Source organism: Dermacentor albipictus, chromosome 4 (genome assembly GCF_038994185.2).
Source record: "Dermacentor albipictus isolate Rhodes 1998 colony chromosome 4, USDA_Dalb.pri_finalv2, whole genome shotgun sequence".
Taxonomy (NCBI): Eukaryota; Metazoa; Arthropoda; class Arachnida; order Ixodida; family Ixodidae; genus Dermacentor; species Dermacentor albipictus.
This window is the reverse complement of record NC_091824.1, coordinates 106,743,455-106,768,085: the sequence shown is the minus strand read 5'-3', so window position 1 is coordinate 106,768,085 and position 24,631 is coordinate 106,743,455. Positions and strand designations below refer to the sequence as shown.

The 24,631-nt window shown below is 51.1% G+C and overlaps 1 protein-coding gene and 1 pseudogene across 3 annotated transcripts in view; one reads left to right on the top strand and one right to left on the bottom strand.

Annotated features, from left to right (window-relative positions):
* bbx (bobby sox) overlaps nt 1–24,631 on the top strand; it is a 280,573-nt gene that overhangs the window by 184,639 nt on the left and 71,303 nt on the right. The gene's annotated exons all lie outside the window — the stretch shown is intronic.
* Nucleotides 3,293–3,446, bottom strand: LOC135920944 (U2 spliceosomal RNA; annotated as a pseudogene).

Below are 24,631 nucleotides of genomic sequence, written 5' to 3'. Positions count from 1 at the left end.
ACCTGTACAGAATTTTACCCGTTACACCGTCTCACTTCCAGAAGTCGGAGTTCTGACTTCATTGCCGTCTGCGACTGGTGCGCCTCTCAAAGTCCTGCGTCTTTTGTTTGTTTGACGCCTTGCATCTGGCGCGGTTCGCTCTGACTCTTCTCCACGAACTCCTCTCCCCGCGATTGCTATTAAGCGCACCTGTGACGCGTACCGTTTTTATTTGGAATGCCAGGCTTGTGTGACCTTCTTTCCTACTTTTCTAAACATCTTCGAGTTGGGCGCTTCGTCTTCTCTGAATATGCCGCCATTCATTACTCAGGAGCCGGACTCGTGGAGCATTTTATCTTTCGTAAGAACTGTTTGGTATTGACCGTTGCCTGTCTCGGCATTCCATTCACTATTTCGATTGGCCAAAACAGGGGCCGAGTGCACCAAGCTTCTCCTTCGTAAGTGTCATTTGCTATCGGCCGGTCACTATCGCTAATATGTCGGACTCCCCGATTGGTTGACATCTGCTCTCACGATTTTATCGTAAGAATCTTTGCGAATATTGGCCCACTTTCTTACGAGCCGTGCATGCGTACTTACGGAGGCCCGAATGTGTACCCCGTTTGGCGCACATAGATTTCGCTCTTCATTTATTTTTGACGGCTGTATTATTTCAGATTGGTTGGCAGGGTCATAACTCCTGTGACACTTTCAACAGACATCCCCAATGTACTTACAGCGCCAGAAATATACAAGAACAAGAAATAACACGTGCATGTCTCTGTCCTTTCGCTGTAAGCAGGTTGAGGATGGCCCGCTAACTAGGCCGAACGTTTAGCTTTCAGCAAACAGCGTTTATAGTCTTGCCCTTGGGCATATTGCCGGCATCGCGATGCTAGAGAACTTGCGTATGCGAGGTTCTTGTGCGTGTTTGAAACCGAGGTCATTACTACTTGCCTTTCGCGCAAACTAAGTTGGTTTGACCGCCGCGTCGGCTTCGTGCAGCGGGTCTCGACTCTCTAGGCTCTCTGGAAACGGGACTTTTACGCAGTAGTGGCCGCGCGCGTGCGAGCCCTCGTTCTGGCCTTCTCAGCGAGACGCCGTTGCTGCGGGCGAAGAAGCCTCCCGCAGCAGCGTCGCCTGGACCGGCCGGGCAAACGTCCTCGCACGCCGGGCCGCCTCTTCTCCACCGTCGTAGGGGCTTCGTGCTTTCGCTTCTCCGGTATTTTTTTGCTTTCTTTTTGTTTTCCCGTCCACGTGAGCTGTTCGGAGAACCGGTTCTCCTCTGCCGCCGAGCATTCCTCTGGCGCTAACTTTTTCTTTCTTTCTTTGCTTCCTCTTGCGCGGACGAGCGTCGGTCACGTCGAGGTGAAGCGGGGCGTAGGATGGACCCGACTGCTGTGGACTGCCGCCGCTGCTGCTGTTGCTGCTAGAGCCGCACCAGCAAGCGCCGCGCACGCCGGGCCCTCTCTTTCCCCCCTCTGCACTGTGCGGGCAAGGAGAAATGCAAATGGCCGCTCGCTGGACAAGCAGCGGTCAGCACTTGCAGACCTCCTCTCCTGGCTAGCTTCGCCTTCTCTCCCCCTCCCCTCTTTTTTTTGCTTTTAGTTTTTTTTCTTCTTCTTCAAACTGTTCTTTTCATTCTGTTGTCCAGTTACGTTCACAAACAGTTCGTGTTTTCGAGGCCTATTAGGACCACGTGATTACTTGTCGAAGCGGTTGCAGTGTTTTTCTTTGTTTTAGTTTGCTTATTTAACGTTTTCTTTTCGGCTGTTGCTTTCTCACTGCTCTCATTGGCTCCCGCAAGCCCCCCCCCCCCCCCCCCCCCCCCCTCCCGCTGTGTCCGGCGTTGTCGTCGGCTTGCCGTCGCCGGCAGGCCGTGTTCTGCCTTCGGCGTGGGCTACTTAACCTGCGCGGCGCGTACGAGCTGCTCGGTGGGGGGCTTTTTTTTTGTTATTATAATTTTTTTTTGGTCCGCAGGGTCGATTAAAATTGTTACGGGCTAATGCGACTAGGGAGAGGCACGGAGTACATTAGACACGAAAATGGTTCCAGTTTGAATGCTGCGTGTTAAGGCCAGAATACATGGAGCGAACTTTCACGACGATGTTCGGGCGGCGGAAAATCAGCCGCGGCGCGACACCGTATGTTCGTCGGGCTGCGCTACATGGAGCGAAGACACGGCGGCCGCCGCCGGCGAGCCGCTGCGTTGTTATCAGTGTGGCTAGATGAGGCAAAAGCACTGTAGTTAAACACATGACAAAAAAAAACTTTAACGACAACTATTCTTGCTTTTGAATTGCGGAACACTCTAAAAACGCGTAAAATTTTGTTTAGAAATGTCCCACAGGATGGCACGCTTCTGAACAGCCGAAATTAATTTGTCGTTAAATTCCAGCCGCGCCTCTTTGAATACCACGAACACGAAAAGCGGGAGACCAGCGTGAACGATAGAGCGGGATCGGGATACACGGACAAGCGGGGAAGCCAGGTCGGAAGTCGGGGCGGATAGTGAGACCTGATTGGCTCGCTTTGGGGCGCCGCTCGTTTGCCGCTTCCGGTATCGCCGACGCCCGACGAACTTTTCTGCGCCAGCTGGATCGGCGGCGAACGACGATTTCTCCGCCGCCGCGCGTCGCGCGTACGCCGCCGGGCGTCGAACGCCGACTATTCGTCGCATATTCGCTCCATGTATTCTGGCCTTTAGGCGAGACTGTTACCCCCTGTTGACTGTGAACAGATTAGCTGTTGTCAGGGGCTAGTGGTAGTTGAGTAGGCGGAATGAACTCGATGGCTGAGCGAGATTTTTCGTATCACACTGTCTTCAATCATTCTACTGAGGTTGACAGCCGAGCGAGTTGGTATGAGTTCATACTGGAAAAACGGCGCTGAAGTTAAGACACGGGACACCAGGAGAGACTGAACGACATAAGCGCCGTTAAAGTAGAGCGAAGAACGTCGATGAACCGGGCTGGGAGTACTACAGAAAAGTACCGACACGGAAGAAGGCTCTGAGCCCTTTTCTGTGTTCTTTGCTTTAGCTTAACAGCACTTGTGTTGTTCAGTTTCTTCCTGTCCCTGCGTCTTCATTTCTGTGCAGTCTTTTTCCGCCATGACTTTCCTTTTTCTGTGGCTCGATGTTTTTGTTTTATTTCTTCAATACTTACACGATTAACGCCTCCTGCGAAGAGTGAGAAGATGCGCCTGTTCTGATTGTTACAGCGAAGCTGTTCACCTCTAGCCCCCGTTTGCATCCCCCGCATGCGTTCCGCGAGGGGTACGCCCGCCCGCTTACGTCCGTATTGGCGACAGGAATGCGTGGGCCGATCCCGGAGATAGTGCAATACCAGGCCGACCCGCGACGAAGGTGACGCAGGCTTCAAGCACTCCGCCAGCTTCCAAAAATAGGTTTAATATCTTAGGTCTAAATAAAACCACATTAAATCCGGTGTTATAAGAGAAACGCTGTGTGTGTGTGTAATAAACGAGAAAAAAGGTGGTTAACCGAGGGCCCCGATTTTTATTAATCTTATCATAAGAAGCCAACCAACAGACACCACGATAAACACAGGGGAAATTGCTTGTACTTACTGATTGAATTAGCGAAATGATAAGTTAATGGAAATGAAAGTGGATGAAAATACAACATGCCTCAGGTGGGGAACGATCCCACAGCATTCTCATTACGCCTGCGATCCTCTACCAATTGAGCTACCGTGGCGCCGTTTTCCCATCCACTTCCTTGGGTATTTATGTGTTACTTCTAGAACTAACCCTGGGTGTGTTGGCCAACGCCACCAGTCGCAAACCTTGGCGTCGGAAGGTTTGTGTTTCTTCTAGCTGTTCTAACATTGTCACAAGGATTAAAGCCCTCCCTTATGTAATGCCTCCGGGCCTTTAAGGTGAAAATAAATGAAATGAGATAATATTAACGTTGGCAACAACAATACGCATTCTTTGTAGACCACCGAGAGTGATGATTTCGTTATTGCGCGGCATTCGTATTACACCTTTTATCCGTCATAACAGAATTGAAATAATTACGAATGACATGCGTAACGGTAGGAGGACGTCTGTCATTGCGAATAGTCCATAACGTTTAACCGCAGATGAGTGGCATTTTTCTTACGGCTGTTGCAGCATACGCAGCTCTCGGGGTCTCCTCCTCCTCCTCCCACTTTTTTCCCCTCTTCTGCACCTTCTTTCACTTGGCCAGCGTTCGTGCTCACCGTTGTAACGACACCAGGTGGTTTGCTTTGCAACTAAGCCGGTGATCGTGTCACCCCGTTGCAGCGCGGCCTACGGATTGCTCCCTCTCCACTTCAGTGACGCCTCTGGCGGTTGCAGAAGCCTGCTGCGCCCGACATTCGTAAAACAAGAGCAATCTGTATGGAGTGAGATCAAGAAGGGATGGTGGGGAGGTGAGTGGTAGAAAAGAACCCCCCCCCCATTTCTTTCTTTCTCTTTCTTTTTTTCCCTCCTTGGTGCAGTAGTGGTAAAGGCTGGCACCGGTACGGCGTTCTCGCGGAAACACGCTGTCGTGCTCTTTCAACTGCCATCTGTGCATCTCGTGCTGATGGTGTGGGGCTTCCGCTTGGTGTTATCTCTCACTCTTGTTGCTCGGCACTTGGCCCGTCTCGCATGGTTGAGCGCGTTGGAGGGGACTGATGTGCACTGTTTTCCCCAGGATAGCACGTACTGAAATGCTTGCTGGTGCACTGTTCTATACTCTGCCTCGTCAATTGCTCGCAGCGCAGAAAAGGCCATGGGTCGCGTAAGCGAACACGAACACTGTGCTTTGTCTCAGTAGTTTCGTGCGGCAGGGCCAAAGCTGAGAGGCATTCAAACGCAGATGCTTGCACAGGGCGTTAACAACGCGCAGGACGATAACAACGCGCGGACGGTGCCTTTAGATGTGCTTGATGGCCTAGTTGTTCTACGCGCCCGTAGCGTCTACAGTACTGCATAGAACTGCTGAGGCCGAGTATATAGCGCCGGCAGCGTGCCTCGCGGAGGAAAGGACGCGCACATTGTGCGTCACTAATAGCTAATCCTTCCGTGGTCCATCCATCCAACGGATGACGGGCGCGTATTAGGATCAGCGGCAGGCAGTGCGACACAGTTCTCGTTCGTGATTGGCTTGCACGACCGGCTGTCGCTGCAGTGCACGGACTTGTTGAGAAGAAGTGTAAGGGCAGGCTCTCTGAAAACAGGCTAATGTCCTTTCTGTCGGACATGCGAGTTTACGAGAGCGCGGACATCCTTCTAGTGCTAGAGCAGTTGTGGTGATCGTAGCTTCTTTTGACATGAAGAGGAAAGGAAAATTCGATACTGAAAAGCACTCGTTTTTGTCCAGACATCATGTCTGATTTAATATCCCGCATGCAAGATGAATGGACCAAAGAAGCTAAGTTCATCACCACCATCATCAGCAGCAGCAGCCTATATTACGTCCACTGCAGGGCGAAGGCCTATCCCTGCGATCTCCAGTTACCTCCGTCCTGCGCCAACCTATTCCCATTCGAGTCTGCGAATTTCCTAGTTTCATCACCCCACTTCTTCTGTCGTCCTCGCCTGCGCTTCCCTTCTCTTGGAACTCATTCTGTAACCCCAATGGTCCACCGGTTATCTAACCTGTTCATTACAGGGCCTGCCCAGCTCCATTTCTTTCTCTTAATGTCAATTAGAATATGGGCTATCCCCGTTTGCTTTCTGATCCACACCGCTCTCTCCCTGTCCCTTAACGTTACGCTTAACATTCTTCGTTCCATCGCTCTTTGTGCTGTCCCTAACTTGTTCTTGAGCTTCTTTGTCAACCTCCAAGTTTCTGCTCCGTATGATGCTAGTAGGTAGGTAGTAGTAGTACTAGTAGTAGTAGTACTAGGTAGGTACTAGTAGGTCGCATTTATTGTATAATGCGTTTTCAATGATTGTGGTAAGGTTCCAGTCATGATCTGACAATGTCTGCCGTGAGCACTACAACTTCTTCCATAGCATCGCCGTTTTGTACTCTATTGCTCTTTGTGAGTGCGGAATCACAATACGAGGGGGGCTTGTGAGGTAGTTCCGTTTTCTGTTTTGCTGCATCATACTGAGCTTGAGAGACTTGGTGCACACCTTCCTTCGCGCCGCGCTGGTGAAACACCGGGAAAGCCCAGGAAGCAGCTGGTTTCCTCGTGCTTCCGCCTGTCATCGCGTACAATTTTTCTCCCGCCTTTCGTAATTGCGTTGCGTAAGCGTGAATGAGTCGTTCCCGGTATTCTCGTTCGGTTGCTTTTGCCGCCCTTTGCGTGGATTGCGGTTAAGCGTGTTTCTCCCTTTATTCTGTAGCTAGCGCTCTGATTACTTGTGAAATAGCGGCGCGCTCCCCCCCTAACGTTCTTGTCAGCAGTGCCTGCTTACCAGCGAACCTTTTTGCTACCGGGGCAAGCCGCCACAGGGGGCTTGCTGGTTGTGGAGGATCGAAGTCCGCGACTTTTGCTTAACCGGTTTGGGCCGCAAGTGCCGGTACCTCATGAATTTCATTTCACGATAACGTGGCACTGCATGTTATAAACGCAGCAGCTGGCGTCAGCCAGTCGAGAACGTGATTATGCTAACGAACGTGTGCTTGCATGCGCTAGCACTACCTCAGTCTCGATCGCTAGAGCGCGGGTTTTAGCTTTCGCTTGAGTGCAGATTGTTGTGAAACCGAGTATGGATAACTATTAGGCGTGCTCGACGATTGAGAGGACGTCTCGTAAAGGTTGGAAGGCGGTTTCTCGCCTTGAATTCAGGGGTCTTAAACCTTCCTACATGCGACGTCTTCACGTGCGAGTCTAAATGTTACTTGAGGTGTTGCGAGCGTACGCGGCTGCTTTGCGGCCCTGCCTGAAGAGTGGTGTGGTTTGCGAGGTTATTTGGAAGGTGCATCAGTGTCAACGTCGCCGTACGAAGCGGTGTCTTGCTTTGACCAGACTTATGCGGCCTCACTGGGTCAAGAAACGCCGCTGAAGTCCCTGTCACTCAAATAAGCAATGCAACAAGCGTTCACGAGCGTCGAAAGTCGGTTAAAAAGAGAAAAGCGAGCGATAAAAAAAAATAATCTGAATATTTCCCGTCATAAGCAACTGTGATCCGATAAGTCTGACCTACCGCGAGATGGCGATGGTTCTGGCGAGTTGAACCACCAAATATGGCGGCGTTGTAAGACGTGTCGTCATTTCGAGCAGAAGGGCGCGTGGGTAGAAACAGACGTTACGAGCATATCCGAGGAGGAAGCCGAGGCTACTACGGGAGAGTCAATCGTCCCAGCGCCAGAACTCCGCGAGTTATTTCTGTCTTCTCCTCCGGCAGGGGCGACCTCGGCAAATCCCGCAAGTGCGCGCGTAATCGCGAAGTTCTCGCTGTCCCCGCCGAGGCGAGCTCGCACCGTGATTCGGCTGTGTTTCTTCTTGTCCATCGCGGAGCTTTCCCAGCGGAAGCCGGCATTTCTACACTCTGATGTGCCTTTTTCCTCTTGCGCTTCTTTTTCTTGCCTCCTTCCATTGAGCCCTTCCGTTTCAACCGGACACTGAAAGGTCCGCGGCAAACCGGCGGCACAGTCGTTGCAGTGCTTCCTATTCGGAAGAGGTTCACGAAATCGGTGGGCTTCCTTGAAAGCTGTGCCCCGGACGAGAAAGAAAGAGCGGGCGCCGAGAGAGAACGAAAATGAACGGATACGCGGGAGGTACAGAGGGAAGCGTTGCTCGCGGAGTCTTTTACGCAGCGCGGCGCAAACCGTGCGCCGAGCGGTCACCGAGGACGCGCTGAAGCAACACCCTCTAGAGAACTTAAGGCCTTCTGGCTGACCCTCTCCCCTTGAGCGACGTCACGCACAAGAGGCCAACATAGAAGTTCCGTGCAGCGTGCTACGAAGCTACGAGCGGCGCACCAGTTTTGAAAATGAAGCGCGGAAGATATACTATGGTTAACCCCGGCTATTCGGAGAAGACCGAGGGGACGAATGCGGCGACTACAATTCAATTAGTTCCAGGAGCCCTGCCGCTCCTGAATAGCTTCGGGGTTAAACAAGTCCCGGCATGCTCGGCCATCCTATTGCATGCTTCCGAACGCACATTTTTTTCTAGACGTGACCAGTGCATGTAGTCTCAACACTTGTGCTGTGCTTGCGATTGTGTGTACCGCGAGTCTTCATTGCCCCGGAATGTGGAGTGCCATGCCAAGATATGCCTATTAAGTGCTGCGTGCCCAACTGCCGGAGCAATTACATGTACAAATCAAGGCAGAAAAACAATCTCTTCAAGTTTCCGCCAGATGAAGAAGCCCAGAGTGCCTGGATTAGGGCGCTACCACGTGCAGACTTCATTGTATTAGCGCACTCCAGGGTAAGATGTTCAGAACTTCTTTAAATAGTTACTTTTGAAAAATACGGAAAGTTAATTGCTCAATTACAGCAAATGCATTTACAGAAAGTGATGATTCCTCAGAGTTCGACGCCTGCGAGGATAGACATAAATCTGAATTTGTGTTAAGGCAGCTTTTGTGGTGTAGGACGAATATTTTATTGAAGAATTACTGCTGCAAGATGAATGACAAAATATTGGATGCCAATGCTAAGGCAAGGAAGAGAAAAGCTGAAACTCTGCGCATTAAGGCAGCTGTTCTCGTGTAAATAGCTGCACAAATGTTTTATATCCCATTTCTAAACTCATTTGAGTTGTTGTAAATTAGTGGACTGTGGTAATTAGTGCGTCGAAAGCGAAATTATTCGTTTGACCATAATCTAGATTGTAATAAATACATGTGTCCCCAATAAGATTGTTCATACGCAATTGTGAAGCTAATCGAGTGCATTGCATTCGTCATTGCCGTGCCGTAAAAACCACAAGTACAAAATACGGAAGGAGAGGTTTTTATGGATTCAATTTACTTGAAGTAATAGGTATGAAATATGGGGTATAATAAATAATAATTCACAAAAAACGTAGTATTACAAAGACGACAAAGCGCTATGCTACAAAAGCTTCTGGCATCAATACATGCACAAGCTTTACAAAGCTGTTTTGTATCTGTGCCTCTAAATAAATGCTTTGTAAGGTGCCTGCTGCTCATTACGCAGTTTCGACTGAAGAAAATGTGTGGAGTGGTCAATAAAAGCATACGGCTGCTAGGTGAACCAAGCCGCGATCCCTTCACTGAAGCCGTATCCCCGAGCGTACCGATGGCCTCTTGCCCGTGACGTCACTCGCCGAGCACTCCGGCCTTCTAGTTTAGGAGGTGTTGGCTGAAGACGCTCCTTCCTTGCCTACTCGCCACGCTCGTTCTTGTGTGCGGCGGGCATTTTCTCTCCGCTCTGCTGCCACTGCGAGTTGGGCAACGCGGCGCGCACTGCTGCTTTCCAAGGTTAACTCCCGCCCTCCCCTCTTCTCATAGCCGCCACTTTCAGCGCTGCTGCGGCTTTTCTGCAGCCGGCGCATCCGGTAGCCGGCCCCTAACCAGCGCTGACTTCGCTCGCTGAGCAGCCGGCGCAAGGGCGAGGCTGCGCGCGCGACCTGCACTGCACCAGCCGTGGTTACTTCGATGATCGCGGGGATGATGCCTACTGCTCATAGACGCGGAGCTGATCGTGTTAGCACGCTGTCCGTATTATGCACCCAATATATATATATATATATATATATATATATATATATATATATATATATATATATATATATATATATATATATATATATTTTGCATTCTATGGGCACTGCGCAGGTGTACTCGACTGCTGCCCGAAAGATTTCTGAAACAAGACCGTGACCGCTTTTGTGCCTGCCAAGCGTTGGATAAGTCTGCATGCCTTCAACGGGTGCACGAACTCTGCGAACTCGTCGCGTTTCGATCGTAAAATTTGTTCGCGAACGGGGTCTTGGCGGCACAGTTTCCACACGGGTACCGCTGAGTTGCAATCGGCGTTGCAAAGGCGTGCGCGATCTTGCAACGGCGTAGACCCGCGGGGCACCGCAAGGTACGACGCAGGAAGTACCTGGCGGTATTTATGCCACGCGCTTCGAGAAGCCACTTTTCCTCTTTCGCGTTCTTGTAGGCGCGAGGACAGGTAGTTGGAAAGAGGGCTAAAAAAACAAAAACAAAAGAGAAACGATCGTTCGCCGTGCATTTAAATAGCTCTACAGGCAAAGGAAGTCTAGCCAATAAACTTGCAGGGTGTGTATAGTGGTGTACGAGGTCCCGTCTTGTCCGCATGTTCGGCTGGCGTGTGGTTTCTTCGGCCTGTACTTGGCGGTCCGGCAGGGCGGCGCGTATGCCAGACTCGCGCTCGAGCGGCGTACGTCTGCTATGTGCGCAGGACGTGCGTGCTCTGCCGTCTCTGAAAGCCGTTCGAGGCAGCTGTAGCGCACGGTCGCGTGCCGTTTTTATGCGTTTTGCTTGCATAGTGTGAGCGCACGTTAGAATGACGCAAATGCAGACGGACCTGCCTTAGCTCTGTTGGTACGAAGGAGGGGGACCAACACTGTCGCGTAATCCAGTCTTTTGAGTTGGACCGCCCTCGGCAGGTACGGTAACACGTCCCTTTACCTCTGAAATCTGGCTGTGTTATTGGAAGCTCGCCCCATACCGTTATTCATTTATCACTCGGCTTAGCTGGTCCCTGTAAGAATCGTTCCACCGGCTTGTGGAACCGACCTTAACCCTGTTGGAGAGAGAGAGAGAGAAACAACTTTATTGACCAAGAGGTTCGGGCACGTAGGTCCCAGGGTCCCCGGACGACCCCACTGCGCTATATGTTTTTGAGTTCATGGAGTTCCATGAAGTGGGCGGCCCGGTCAGTGGCGATCTTCTGCCTGGCCGGGTCCGTCGAACGCAGAAGGGTCTCCCATTCCTCCCATGTAGTCAGGAGCTCCGGGCCCCGCGGGGGAGGGTCCGCCGGGCATTCAAGAAGAATGTGGGTAAGCGTAGCATGGGGGTGAGTGCATTGAGCACACGAGGGGGTGTATGCTCCCGGGCGGATGCGGGAGAGGAAATAGGGGGAGGGAAGGGTGCGGGTCTGGAGGCGGCGCCATAGTATTTGGTGATAGTTGCCAAGGGATTGGTGGGGCGGGGGGTATAGCTGACGTTCGGCGCGATATGCCTGGGTCAGCTCGCTGAAAGAGTGCATGCGCTCCCGGGAAGAGCTCGACTCCGATTCCGCCGCCGCCCGGTTGATGAGACCTCGGGCGTGGTCATTGGCGGCTTCGTTGCCGGGGTTCCCAGAGTGCGCAGGCACCCAGATCAGTTCCACCTGGCGGGGCGGGTTTGCGGAGGGCGAGCTGAGAATGCGGAAGGCGGTCTCGTGGACTCGTCCTCGTGCAAAATTTAGGAGTGCGGTTTTTGAGTCGGAAAGGACGTACCGAGCATTAGTGTGTGTAAGGGCAAGCGTGATCGCCGCTTCTTCCGAGGATTCCGGGGTGGATGCGCCAGGAAGGTGGAGAGTTGCGATGGGTTGGAGAGTATTGTCGACGGCTACAGCTACCGCGTCGTCGCCCGTGCAGGCCCCATCCACCCATACGGCGTCAGCTTCGTTACCGTAGTATTTGTGTAGAGCTTTTGCGCGGGCTTTGCGGCGGGCCGAATGATAGGTGGCGTGGGTGTTCCGAGGGAGAGGTTTTGCTGTGAGCTGAGTGTGTATGGGGCGGGGAACTGATAGGAGTGTGGGGTCGGCTGCTGGTATGTGAATTCGGAGAGCGTCTAGTATGTAACGTCCTGTGATAGATTGAGCTAAACGAGTGTATTGTGCTTGCCTGTGGGCCTCTATGAGTTCGTGTGTGGTGTTGTGGAGCCCAAGCTGGAGAAGTTTGGTGGTTTGCGTGTTAGGGGGGAGGTGTAGGGCCACCTTGTAGGCTTTGCGAAGCATAGCATCTAGGGTGGCGATTTCTTCTTGTCGAAGTCGAAGATATGGTATTGTGTAGAGGAAACGGCTAAGTATGAAGGCATGAATGAGACGACACAAATCGCGCTCCTTCATGCCATAGTGTTTGCCGGAAACTCTTCGGATGAGGTGCGACAGCGCTTCCGTCACCCGCTTGAGTTTTCGGATAGTGAAAGTGTTCCGGCCGTTGCTCTGGATGTGTAGGCCCAAGATCCGCAGTGTGTCGTCCTCCGGGATGGAGTGTCCGGCCAGAGTAACGGTGATTGGGGCTGTGGGAAGAGTACGTGGTGAGGGACGCATGAAAATTATCTGAGACTTTTCCGGGGAACAGGATAGACCAATGCTTTGTGCGTGCTGTTGTGTGATGTTTGCAGCGGTTTGTAAGGTTTCCTCTATGTCACCATCACTGCCGTGGGTGGTCCACAGAGTGATGTCATCTGCATAGAGGGTGTGGTGAAGGTGAGGGATATCTTGAAGAGCATGGGCTAAGGGAATGAGTGTGGAATTGAAGAGAAAAGGGGAAAGGACAGAACCTTGCGGAGTACCCACTCCGCTGAGGGTGTACGGAGGGGACGCATGGGAGCCCATATGAACCTCGGCCGTGCGTCCCGAGAGGAACGCTTGTATGTACGCGTACATGCGGACGCCTACATCGAGGGGGGAGAGAGCCGCCATGATCGCTTGGTGTTCTACGCGATCAAAGGCCTTGGACAAGTCCAGGGCCAAGACGGCTTTAGTATGAGCGGGGATGAGAGGGTCAAAGATGTCGTGCGTCAATTGAAGCATTGCATCTTGGGCGGAGAGACCTGGGCGGAAGCCCACCATGCTGTGCGGATATAGGTTGTGGTCGTGCATATGCTGATTGAGTCTGTTTAACCCGTTCACTGCCACTCCCGGGATAACTCGGGCTACCACACTTGCACACCCCCTGCCTCTCCCGAGTGTACTCGTTTTGGCTTTTTAACTCACTCCCTGCCGCTTCCAATAATACTCATGTAAAACAATATGATCCAAGCATGTCGCACCATCTATTGAGATGCCACATAACATAAAACTTGTAGGATGATTTTTCACCAGGTGGAGCGCATGTTTCTACATCCGCGTCGCTTCGTCTTCGTCTCAGCAGAGCAGCCATGGCGAGGCAGCATTCCTCGTGTGTCCACGCTTTGACGGATGAAGAAATTCAAGAACTGCTTATGAATTCGGACTCCGATGACAGTGACAGCGAGGAAGCAGCCCATCTAAGTGCCTTGTCGAGTGATGACAGTGATGAAGAGCCCCCCCACCAAGAAATCTGCGTAAGAAGAGGAAACCTGGCAAGCGGGATTTCTGCGGGAAGAAGAAAGAGTTCAAGCCCCAGGAGCATGCTTTCGATCCATCTCACTCTGGAATCTGCAATGACATCACAGCTGCATCCAGCGAGCTCGAGATTTTTGAAAGTTTGTTTACGCCGGACATTCTGTAAGCAATTGTGGATCAAACGAACATTTTCCAGTGCCAAGTGCATGCCGCGCAGACACCGGCACCTGGATCCCGTATACACCAGTGGAAAGATGTTACTCCACGCGAGTTTTATTTATTTCTTGCGGTCGTAATGCTCATGGCTCATGCAAGAAAAGGCAGCATTGCCCAGTATTGGTCCACCGATCCCCTTTGAGTACACCTGCATTCTCGAAGTTGGTGAGTCGCAACCGCTTCCTCCTAATTTTGAGGTTTCTTCATTTCTCCAATAATGAAGATTGGATTCATGGTGACAGGCTGCCCAAAGTGCGCTCGGTTCTCTTGATGCTTTGGAAAAACTTTCAAGGGGCGCTATCTCCATACCAGGATCATTGTATAGACGAAAGCCTGCTTCTTTTCAAAGGGTGATTGGCATTCAAGCAATAAATCCCATTCAAACGAAACAGATTCGGCCTGAAATCATTCGTACTTTGTGATGTCAAGACAGGCGCAGTGCTGGACATGGTGTAGTACACCAGATCCTCAATTGAGGTCAACGATTCTGAGATGGGATATGGAGCCTCACTTGTTATCACTTTACTGGACAAGTACCTGGTCAAAGGGCACGTCCTCTAGGTTGACAATTGGTACACCAGTCCGGCCCTTTTCACCTACCTTTTCCAAAAGAAGACGAATGCTTTTGGTACAGTCCGAAAGAACAGGAAACCTGCAAGGGTATCCCATGCAACGAGAAAAAACTGGAAATAGGGGAAACCAGCGAGATGTGCAATGATCAGCTTCGCTTCGTCCACTGGAAAGACAAACGTGAAGTGCTTATGCTCGTAACGAAGCATAAGAGTGGCATGGTAGAGTCCGGGAAGGTGGACAGGAAGACGGGCGAGAGCAGAAAGATTCCCTTGTGCGTCTACAAGTACAACTTATGCATGGGTGCTGTAGATAAGGCAGACATGGTTGTGACCATGACCGGCACTGCCACAAGGAAGTGCATGAAGTGGTACAAGAAGTACTTCTTTCACCTCTTGGACATTACCATCCTCAACAGCAATTTACTGTAAATCTGGTAAAAAAAGAAGCACGGCAGACTTTCGACTCGAACTTGTCCGCCAGCTAATCGAGAAGTACCATGAAGGAAACTCGAAGCCAAAGGGAGGACGCCCGTCGAAGGGTCAACATCCAACATGGCTGACAGCCCGCCACTTCCTGTATCTAATACCACCGTCTACCGCGAAGCAGAGCCCAACACGAGTCTGTCGCTTCTGCACTAACACACAGCATCGACCAAAGCAAGAAAGAATCTCGCTATCTGTGTTCTAGCTGTCAGGTACCGCTTTGTGTGGTGCCTTGTTTTGAAACATACCGCACCAAAAAAGTTTCCTAAACACCTGGACATCCTAATTAGCAGATAATTATTGCTAATTAGTTAAGTGACAATTTTTTGTATTCAGTAAAATTAATATCTATAAGATAATCCTGAATAAAAATGTTTACATGACTTTCAGAGCATTGTAGTGTGTTACTAGCATAAGATTTTCAAGAAACAAACATATAAAAAAAACTGGCAGGGAGTGTGCAGCGGTGAGGAAAACACCCGGCATTGAAAGGGTTAAAGCAACATGCTCCAGAAGCTTCCCGAGACATGATGTGAGTGATATGGGGCGGAGGTTTGATATGGTGTGGGGTTTGTTCTGTTTCGCGATGAAGATAATTTTGGCATGGCGCCAGGACTGTGGCAGGGTGCCCTCTCTCCAGCATTGATTAAAATATTCTGTAATCTGTGTGATAGATTGATCGTCCAGGTTACGGAGCATAGAGTTTGTTATTCTGTCCTTTCCCGGTGCAGAGCTTGTGCGGATGTTTTGCAGGGCCATGCGGACCTCTTGTTCCGAAATATCGGTGTCAAGGGCCTCATTCGCGGCTCCTGTGTAGGGTGGTAGAGGGGGGGAGGTGCCGGGTGCCGTGTGTTCTGTCCGGAGTTGGTCCAGAAGGGTGTCGGGGGAGAGCGTGGAGTTGTGGATGAGGCGTGTGATGTGATGTTGTGATGCTGTGCGCGAGTGTGTGGGGTCAACAAGATGCCGTAGGAGTTGCCATGCGTTCTTGGTAGAGAGGTTGCCAGATATACTGTTGCACACCTGACCCCAGTTGGAACGGCACAGCTCCTCGGCGTGTGCAGCGATTTGTGTCTGTAGCGTGGCCAGTCTTCGTTTTAGCTTTCTGTTATGTTTTTGGCTTTTGCATCTCTCTAGGATGCTGTGGTGTGCCTCCCAGAGGTGGGCTAGGCGCGTGTCCAGTGTTGGGGTGTCGGGTGACGTGGTAATGTGTTGTGTGTGTGCGGTTATATCGTTTAGGAGAGATGCGACCCACTGATCAATGTCTTGTATCGGGGTGTCTGGGTGTTCTTGTCGTGCGGACCGGATTGCATCCCATTTGATAAGATTGTGGGTGAGGAGTCGAGGGCTGTGTTGTGTGTGAGGTATTTGGATGGCTATCATGTAATGGTCGCTTCCGAGTGTGTGTTGCGTTCGTGACCACGAGATACCTTTGAGGCAACGGCTAAGTGTAAGGTCCGGACTAGTATCCATGGTTACACTGTTGCCAATTCGGGTTGGTGTGTGAAAGTTAGTGTAGTAAGGCGCAGGTCTTGGACAGTAGTCCAAAGCCTGCGACCCCGTGCTGTGGTGTACCGATAACCCCAGTCTGTATGCTGAGAGTTAAGGTCGCCTCCTATGAGTAGGGGATTTCGGCCCGCGATGCTATGAATTTTATGGAGTAGAGTATCGAGAGTGGTCATAGCTTGGCGCGGGGTGTGGTATATGTTGGCAATAAAGATCGGAGGTGTATTACGTTTCGTGGGGATGATTTCAATGAGGACACACGGAGTGGTGGAGGTGATTGTGTGTTCTTGGTAGGTAATAGTGCGATGTATCAGTGTGGATACCCGAGGGTTGGCGGTGGTGTCTGAGTGTACTGCGTGGTAACTGGGAAGTTTGGCTTGGTGTTGTGTGTCCTGCAGCAAAAGGATCTTAGGTATGGCAGGGAGGGTAGGTATTAAGAGCTGCAGCGGCGCGCGCTTGCCCCGAAAGCCGCGGCAGTTCCATTGAATTAGTGATAGGTGGGTAGAATTATCCCGGCCCGCCATATTGGAGCGTGGGTGGGGCGAGGATAGGTTCTCGTGGTGGTAGTGGAATAGGAGGAGTAGGTAGGTGTAGGATGAAGGAAGGGGAAACCTCCTGTGAAGAGCTGGTGTTTGTCTCTAGCCTCTGAAGGCGCGTCTCAAATTGTGCAAAAGTACGTTCGAGAGTTAGGCTTAAGCGTGTGAAAAGTGTGTCCATCTGTTGCTCAAGGCGAGAAGATAGCTGTTCGGCGAGTGTTGTGAACTTGGTTTCGAGGCGCGTCTCCAGAGCTACCAATTTGGCGTCAAATTTGGATTCCAAGTCTTTAAGATCAGCCTGATAATCGGCATGCGAGTCCGATGTGCGTTTCTTTTTATGGGGGGGTGAGGCGGGTATGGCAGGTGCGGTGGGTGATTCTGCAGTGGGTGGGAGGATTCGCTCTGGGGAGGGTTGCTGGGGTGTGGAGGGGGGAACGGGGTTGTGTGTTAAAAGTGTTGTGAGGCGGCTTACCTCCACACGCAGAGCCCGAAGCTCCTGGTCGCGGGGGTCCGGGGTATGCGGGGTGTTGCTTGCCAGTTTTGTGTTCACGTTGGGCGTCTTCAGCTTGTCCGCCCATGTCGGTCGGTCCGAGCTCTTAGAGCGCCCTGTTTGTTGGCCGGCAGATGGTTCCGAGCGTTGGAATCCTGAACTGCGCGGTGAGTTGTGGTCGTCTTGTCGCCGGAATCGTGCTTCGCGTTCGGGGGTAGGCTTCGTTGTCCTGTGGAGGTGGCGGTGCTCGCATTCCCGGGTTCCGGACAAGTGCGGGCCTTGGCAGATGATGCAAACGGGAGTGCATGTTGGATTTGGTTCCTTCGGGTGTGACTCGCCGCATCTGGGGCACTTGTGTGTCCTAGGTTGGATACAAACATCTGTGCGGTGGCCTATGGTCCGGCAGTTGCTACAGGTCTCGATCCTTGGTGTGTAAGGCGTGCACATATGCAGTCCTCCGCCATAAACAATTTTTCGGGGGACGATGGCTTGACCGAAGGTGATAAGTATCGAGCGTGTAAGACCCATCCGTCGAGCATCTAGTATAGTAGCGTAGGGGTTGCGGGCGATCAGGTCTGCTAGAAGCTCTTGCGGCGATTCTTTCCAGTAGGCATTCGTGATAACTCCCCTAACTGAGCCATCAGGGGGTGCGATATATGCCGCCATGGCATACTCACGTTGGTCGTAGATGATGTGCTGGAGTTGCACAAGCTTGAGAGCGTCATCTTGATTCGCCGCAGACACTATGCAAGTGTTATTGAGCGGGTGAATTCGAAGTGTCAGCGTGGAGGGGTCGGTAAGTGCAGCGGCCTGCATGAGAGCGGTGAGGAGGTAGCGTGGCTGGAGCATCGTCAGGTCAAGGCCTCCCTGGGAGCGGAAGACGACTTTATATTCGTCTGGCGGAAGAGCCGGCAGCTGCTTGATCTTTTGTGCAGCTGTACGGAGCACGCGTAGCTGCGTCGAGGAGCTGTGTAGTGCGGGAGTTGTGGCGGTATCCCGCGTTTACCGCGGCTGACTCTGCGATTCCCGACCGGTAGGATCGGCGCTTGGATCTTGGGTCGCTTTTCTGGTTTTCCGGTGATTCGCCTGTGTTCTCAGGACTTGGGTCCAGTCCCGAGGGTCATACTGGCTCGGGTCCATGTCGGTACCTTGCACCTGAATCTCCATGCTGTATGAAAGCGTTGGTGTAGTCGTGCGCACTGGAGATAGCAGCGACCGGCAGTTTTCGCCGTCGCGGCGGCCGAGCGTCTCAACCCTGCTGGAAGCACCAGAGCGGATCAGTTGTTTCATTTGCACGAGGTGGATCATTTTAGTTCTTTAAGCGTATTAACATTGGGACATACAGTAGGATATGTACGTGAACATTTTCACTGTGCTTTCGAATCACTTCTAAAAAGAGTGGACTCTTGACGGTTTGGCCCGTGCGTCACGTGGTGCAGGTTTAGGAAAGATGGAGTTAGATAGGGTGAGAGAGTCGGGACCTTCCAGGGCAGTCATCCTTCTATTCATGCCCGCTTTTATTTCAAGGCGTCCGGCTCTGCTGCCCGCATGCCCGGCCATCGTATCTTTTGAACACGCGTTCTTTCTTTCCTCTCTTCGTTTTTCTTTCGTTTTTGCTTTTGCCCTGCGCCGGTCAACCTCCCGCGATCAAGGCCAAATCAAATCCCACTGGCGGGGGGAGCGCGCAGCTGCCGTCCACGGATGGTGCGGCGGCGTCGTGATGCCGCGGGAATCGCTTCGTGGAAACGGCGGGGAGTGCTGCTCACCCACCGTAACCAAACAGTCTCTGTTACAATAAACGTTTACTCTCTCTAGCCGACGCCGCGCGCGCCTGTTCTCCTCCTGCGCGTCTCTCCTGGAGGTCGGGAAAGTGTAGTGCAAACCAGGCACTGAGGGAGCAAGCGGCGGAAGGGGTAGTTTAGGTGCCCCCTCCTCTCTCTCTCTCTCTCTCTCTCTCTCTCTCTCTCTCTCTCTCTATATATATATATATATATATATATATATATATATATATATATATATATATATATATGGGGGGGAAGGGGGGGGGGAAGCTTGATGGCGTGCATTGCGGGCGTTGGGCGCAACCACTGTGGGTGACTGGCTCGACTTGGATTCGGCCGCGGCTGCCACTTTGTAAGACCACATGGCAGTTGAGCCCGCCAGGTCCAGAAAGGCGCGCCGGCGGCTTGCTGTGTGCTTGCCGTGTCGGACGTTCGCGGCTTGTCTGCACGTGTGCCCTTGAAAGCCTGCTCCTCTGGAAGGGAAGGAAAGAAAATGAAGCGTGTGCGGAGAGAGTCTTAATTCGGGTGTCCTCTTTGTTGCACACTTAATTTCTTAGTAGGCTCATTTGGCTTCCGCCTGCTTGGAGCGCAGCCAAAACGGTGTCAACTTGTCGAGCGTCCTTCTCTCGGGAACAGCAGATAATTTAACCTGTGTCCGTGTGAAATTCGCGAGGCCTTTCTCTGGCCTGCAGGAGGCAAACCGTTATTACCGTACTTGGTTGCGTGGCAGTGGCAGGCGCAAGCTACGTGTTTCCAGGGCTACCGTACGGCTGATGCGGAGACACGGAAGGTCTTAAACTTTGTAGACTTTCCGAACTGTCCCGCCACAGATTCATTTCAACCTCCTTTCACACACTTGCATCTTAATGTTATGTCGGGGCTGCAATTCGATCTTGTACGGTATCTTTACGTTGCCTTTATTGCTTCACTTCGGCTCCCAGCCTTGGGACTCACTGTGGTGCCGGCAAAAAATTCAATAGGGGATAATTTGCTCTTCATTATGTCCGCTGATAATAGTCGACCTTTTTTCTACAAACAAATGCAAGTCGAGTCATCAAGAACTACTTCACTAGACTAAATTTAACGTTGCTTGTCTGGTAAACCTTCAACCCCTAGGGCAACGGCTCGATTGGAATGACGGACATCCTTTCAGTGTGCACGAAAGACTTTGAGGCGACGTGCGAGTGGTGACGATTTCATTCGTAGTCCCACCTCAATTTCGGCTGCCTTGAGGCGATGAGCGCCCTCTAAAGAGTGTTACCTAAAAAAAGTGATTGCCAGAGAATGCGACTTCTGGTAGACCTAATGTCCCGTTATTGGTTCCGCAATGCAGTCTCAGTCCATAGCGTCCCCCTCCCCCTCCTTCCCCTCCGTCCGTGGCTAGGCGTAACCTCCGGGATCGGAGGCAACGGGTGAGGCAAGTTCACTGTTTTCTCCACCGAAAGCGTCGAAGTCGTTGAAAAAGGCTCTTAGTGTATGCAGGCACGGAAAGCACACTGCGAGTGTTGAATGTTCATTTTCCCTGCTTGTAGAGAGCACCCGGCGTTATTCGAACGCATCGGTGTTATTTGTGGGAACCGCGACTTGGTCGGTCTGCGTCAGAGTAATATCCGTTCATTGACGTTCGTACGGGTTCGTTGACGTTGCACTTTCGAGTGCTCAAACCAGAGACGCACGCGATGACCGGTCCCATGACGCTGACGGGATGTCGTCGATTGCTGAAAACCTATACCACTTGTGTGTACAGCCGCAGTGAATGACATCCGAGCCAGTTGGAAGTCCGCAGTTCAGCGCCGTGTTTTACGGCCCGCTTGCGTGGCTCCTTCCGTTCGCATCGACCCCGGTCGAAGCCCTATTGGCCGCAGCCGTGTTCAACGCAGGCCGGCTGCGCGCTCGATAGAAAAAAAAAAATCATATATGCAATTTCGCACGTGACGTGTACTCTGGCCTGTCTTTTTTCACATGGACGCGACACTGAACCCGGGAGCGGATATAATTTACTGGGAGGCATGTCGCAGCTGGAAAAATAATTGTGGGGAAGGAAAAGGTGAAGGTTTTTGTGGAAGCGGGCTGCATGAGGCTCTGGAGACGAGTTGTCAATTGTGGCGTCTTGTTGTGCGTGTCCACGCTATGTGGTTTTTCCTGGCCGAAGTAGTTTTCCGGTAAATTAAAGCTTGCTGAGAAAGGCGCCTGCATAGCAACCAGTGGTGAGACTTCGCTCGAAATATGTGTCAGTGATCTGTGGTTCCTTCTACGCTGTTTGCAAACGACAAACGGTCGGTTTCGTGTCGGGAAAAGCATGCAAAAGGGAAAAAATAGGTGTCAGAAAGATTGGTTTTAACTGAGGCATTCTATTAGTTTATGTGACTTGAAGGTTGGACTGTATGAATACGCTAGACCGCGGCCTCTCAGCGGGAAAAAACCACAATCCTGAAATGCATGGAACCATGAACACGGAACTTCATGGAAGCTTTTGGCATAGGTCCCTGAGTATTCGGCTGATTTAGCTAAAAATCACTACAAATTCACGATTTAAAGCGTCAAGCTTGCTATTCTGCTGTTCCGTAAGGTCAATACTTTTTAGAAAGTGTTAACCTACTTCATTTGGGCCTCAAATCTGAAAGACGCCGGTATTTTGTGAATGAAAATATTAATAAGCTTACGCGTAGCTGTTGCAGCAAATTCAGGTAACCTGATAACTTAACGCGCTTTTCCCGCTCTCAGAACATTCGTTTGCGGTTTTCTGAAATAGCACTTGGCGTCGTGGCGGAGTACCGTGTTTGCTTGGTCTTTCCGAGATTTTCGACATTGAACCGTCCAATACTCGATGGCCTAAAATCTGATTTTTCTACCCTCGCTCGTGAGTAGACGGAATATGACATAATCCTGTACGCAACAAATTTCAGTCCATTTAACGCAGAGCATTCCTACTTCGAGTGTGTCCCGTGCTACTCTGAATTTGCAAATCGAGTTCGGCCAGAAGGTCTCTACACTGATCATAAATGAAATGATAAGACAAGGAATGCACCGGTATAAGAAAGAGATCATTTAGTAGGCCCTGAGGCGGTTCGATCTGGTCAGCGCTTGTACATCCCCAAAACGTCAGGAGTTGTCGAGCGCCTTGTGGAATTGTGCAAAAGGCCTTTCGAGCTTCTGCAGCCTACTGCTGCAGCTGCTGCCTTTTGAGTATCACCCTACTTTCTTCGAGTCTCATGCGGCCTTGAAATTGGATCGTATTCAGTTGCATCGAGGCCGTTGTCGAGATACAAAAAAAAAAAAACACATACAACAAGCGTCGGAGCATTGAAATATTCGCTGCACCCGTAGTTAGGAACGATGATGTTGAACACAACGACGTACTTCGTTGCTTCGTTGACGAAGGAATAGACTGTCGTGGGACCAACAGAAAGTGTTGGGGCTGTTGAGCGAGTTAGCGCTTCGTAGATCGTGGATGTTAAGCTGTCGTAAGCGCCGCACTGCGTGCTCGGGTCTCGCGCGCCGTGTTGAGTCAGCGGCGGACGCGGACGGGGCGCGCCGGTCGGAGCTCCGCGTCGACACGTGCTTGGTTCGTTCGCCGGCGGGCCGGCGCGTTGTTTAGCGCTCCCCCTTCCCCCTACCTCACGAGGCCGCTAACGTCAGCGCTCGGGAAAGGGCGCGGCTAGGGAGAGGAGGGCACGATGTGAGTGCTCCCTTTATTGCGCCTTTCACAATCGCAGCTTGCCGCTTGCTTTCTTCCTTTATATTTCCTTTTTGTTTGTTTCATATTTCGCCTCTGACGGAACTCGCTCAGCGACAAGTTCACTTTGGCACCGAAGCGGGGACGCGCCGGGGCTGTCCGACGTCACCGCGTGTGTCGCCGGCTTGCTTTGCTAAAGCGTGCGACGCGGTGGCAGCAGTGGGCGCAGTGCAGGCGACGACGCCGTGCGGGGTTTATTGGCATTGTCACGGCGTGTGCGCCGGTGACAATGCGCTCGTGGGATGAGCGAGAAGTGTGACTCGCTTGTCGATACGCGCCTCTCTATCTCTCTCCGTCTCTCTTGCTTTTTTTTTGTATATTCTGCGACCCCGCGCGGTATCTTTTCCTTTTCTGTCGTTTCTGACAAGGACGCCGGCGATAAGCGACCGTATGGCTTCTAATCGCGGGTACGACAATAAGTAACTGCGTCGTCTGGATCAGCTGAGAAACCCGAGTGTCCTCGGGTGACATCGAGAGATAGCTCACTATTGAAAATTGGAGTGACTAAATCGGCGTACATTCGCCTAAATACTGCTCTGCAGTGTACGGCACGACACAGAAAAAGCATCCTAGGTGGTGGACAGAAGAATAAAAAGTGCAGTTCTCAGGATCCTGTCGGCATAATAGGTGTTCAAAGTGATAAAAACGTGTGTTTCACAGAACGTGCGTTGATGGCGTGAATCTGTGTAACTCTTGATTGAGAATTTTTTAGAGCGCTCGTGACTGCGCTTGTGACTTACGCCTAAATCGTGACGGAATGCACGCGACTGCTGCAGTCCCGAAAGAGGAAACTTATCGCCGAGGTGCACGGCGTTCCGTGCGCACAGATTTCAAGGTGGTGTTGCAGAAACAGCGGGAATAATTCGAATGAGCGCAGTCGATTTGCCGAAGCTACCACGATTGCTATAGCGAGCAGCACCCTATAGCACAGGAGCGTACTTGCGATTTCAAAACGATCTCCGCACGCGTGAATAAATGTGCTCGGTTGACATTTTCCAGAGATAGCGAGGCGGACGTTGCAGGACGTTGGCGGACGTTGCAGCTACTGCAGCGCTCGGGACATCAGTAGACAACACAGTGTCTCTATAAGCGACTTGCTCTGATGTCTTGAAAAAAAAAAGTTATACTTGGTGTTTTTATGCTTCTAAAATAAGTAAACACATAATAATATAGGCTGGGAGGGTATAGTCAAGGGACTGTATGGATATGGAAGCATAGAGAAACATCGAGAGATAGCTCACTATTGAAAATTGGAGTGACTAAATCGGCGTACATTCGCCTGAATACTGCTCTGCAGTGCATGGCACGACACAGAAAAAGCATCCTAGGCGGTGGACAGAAGAATAAAAAGTGCAGTTCTCAGGATCCTATCGGCATAATAAGTGTTCAAAGTGATAAAAACGTGTGTGTCACAGAACATTTAGCCTCGACTGGTAATGTAGGAAAAAAGAAAATAAAAAAAAATTGCTGTATGTGGCGGAGGGTGAATCGCAGTTCCTGGAGTAAGCGTGTATTACTTTTTGCTGTTTGGATGGGCGAGGCCAGAAACCCGACATCTACTTCAAAGTAAGGGACCTTTGGACGACCTTTTCCATGTTCGTGTGGTAAATCGATTTGCCTTAACCGTTGCTTTATGGAAGCGCAAATCGTGAGAATATGAAAGTAACACATATATTTGCATGTTAAAGTTTTCAAACAGAGACGATAATCGTAAAAATGGCATTCCAGAGCGTTAAATCTCGTTAATGCAATTTCCAGACTTGCGAGTAAGATTGGAATGTTTCTTATGTACAGCGATTCTTTCTCTTAAGCCTGGAAATGTTTTGAGCGAGGGAATAAATGCGTTTTTTTTAAATGTGTAAGCTTTAAAAGTTGTAGCAGATTTATACTATACAACTTCGATATCTACTTCTTCTTGTGCGACTATAATGTCACGAACGGGTTTGTAGGCAGCAATTTCATGTACGCCATTGGCGGCACTGTATCAACTCTACATTCATAAGCTAGTATAGGATGTAAGCTCTTGCAAGTGGTGATGCGCATTACCATTGAGTGTGCCCGCTAATTCGCACCCGCAGAATGGACTGGTGTGATTTTCGCTTATATACAATGTTTGGGCTCAAGTTGCTTTAACTGGTAC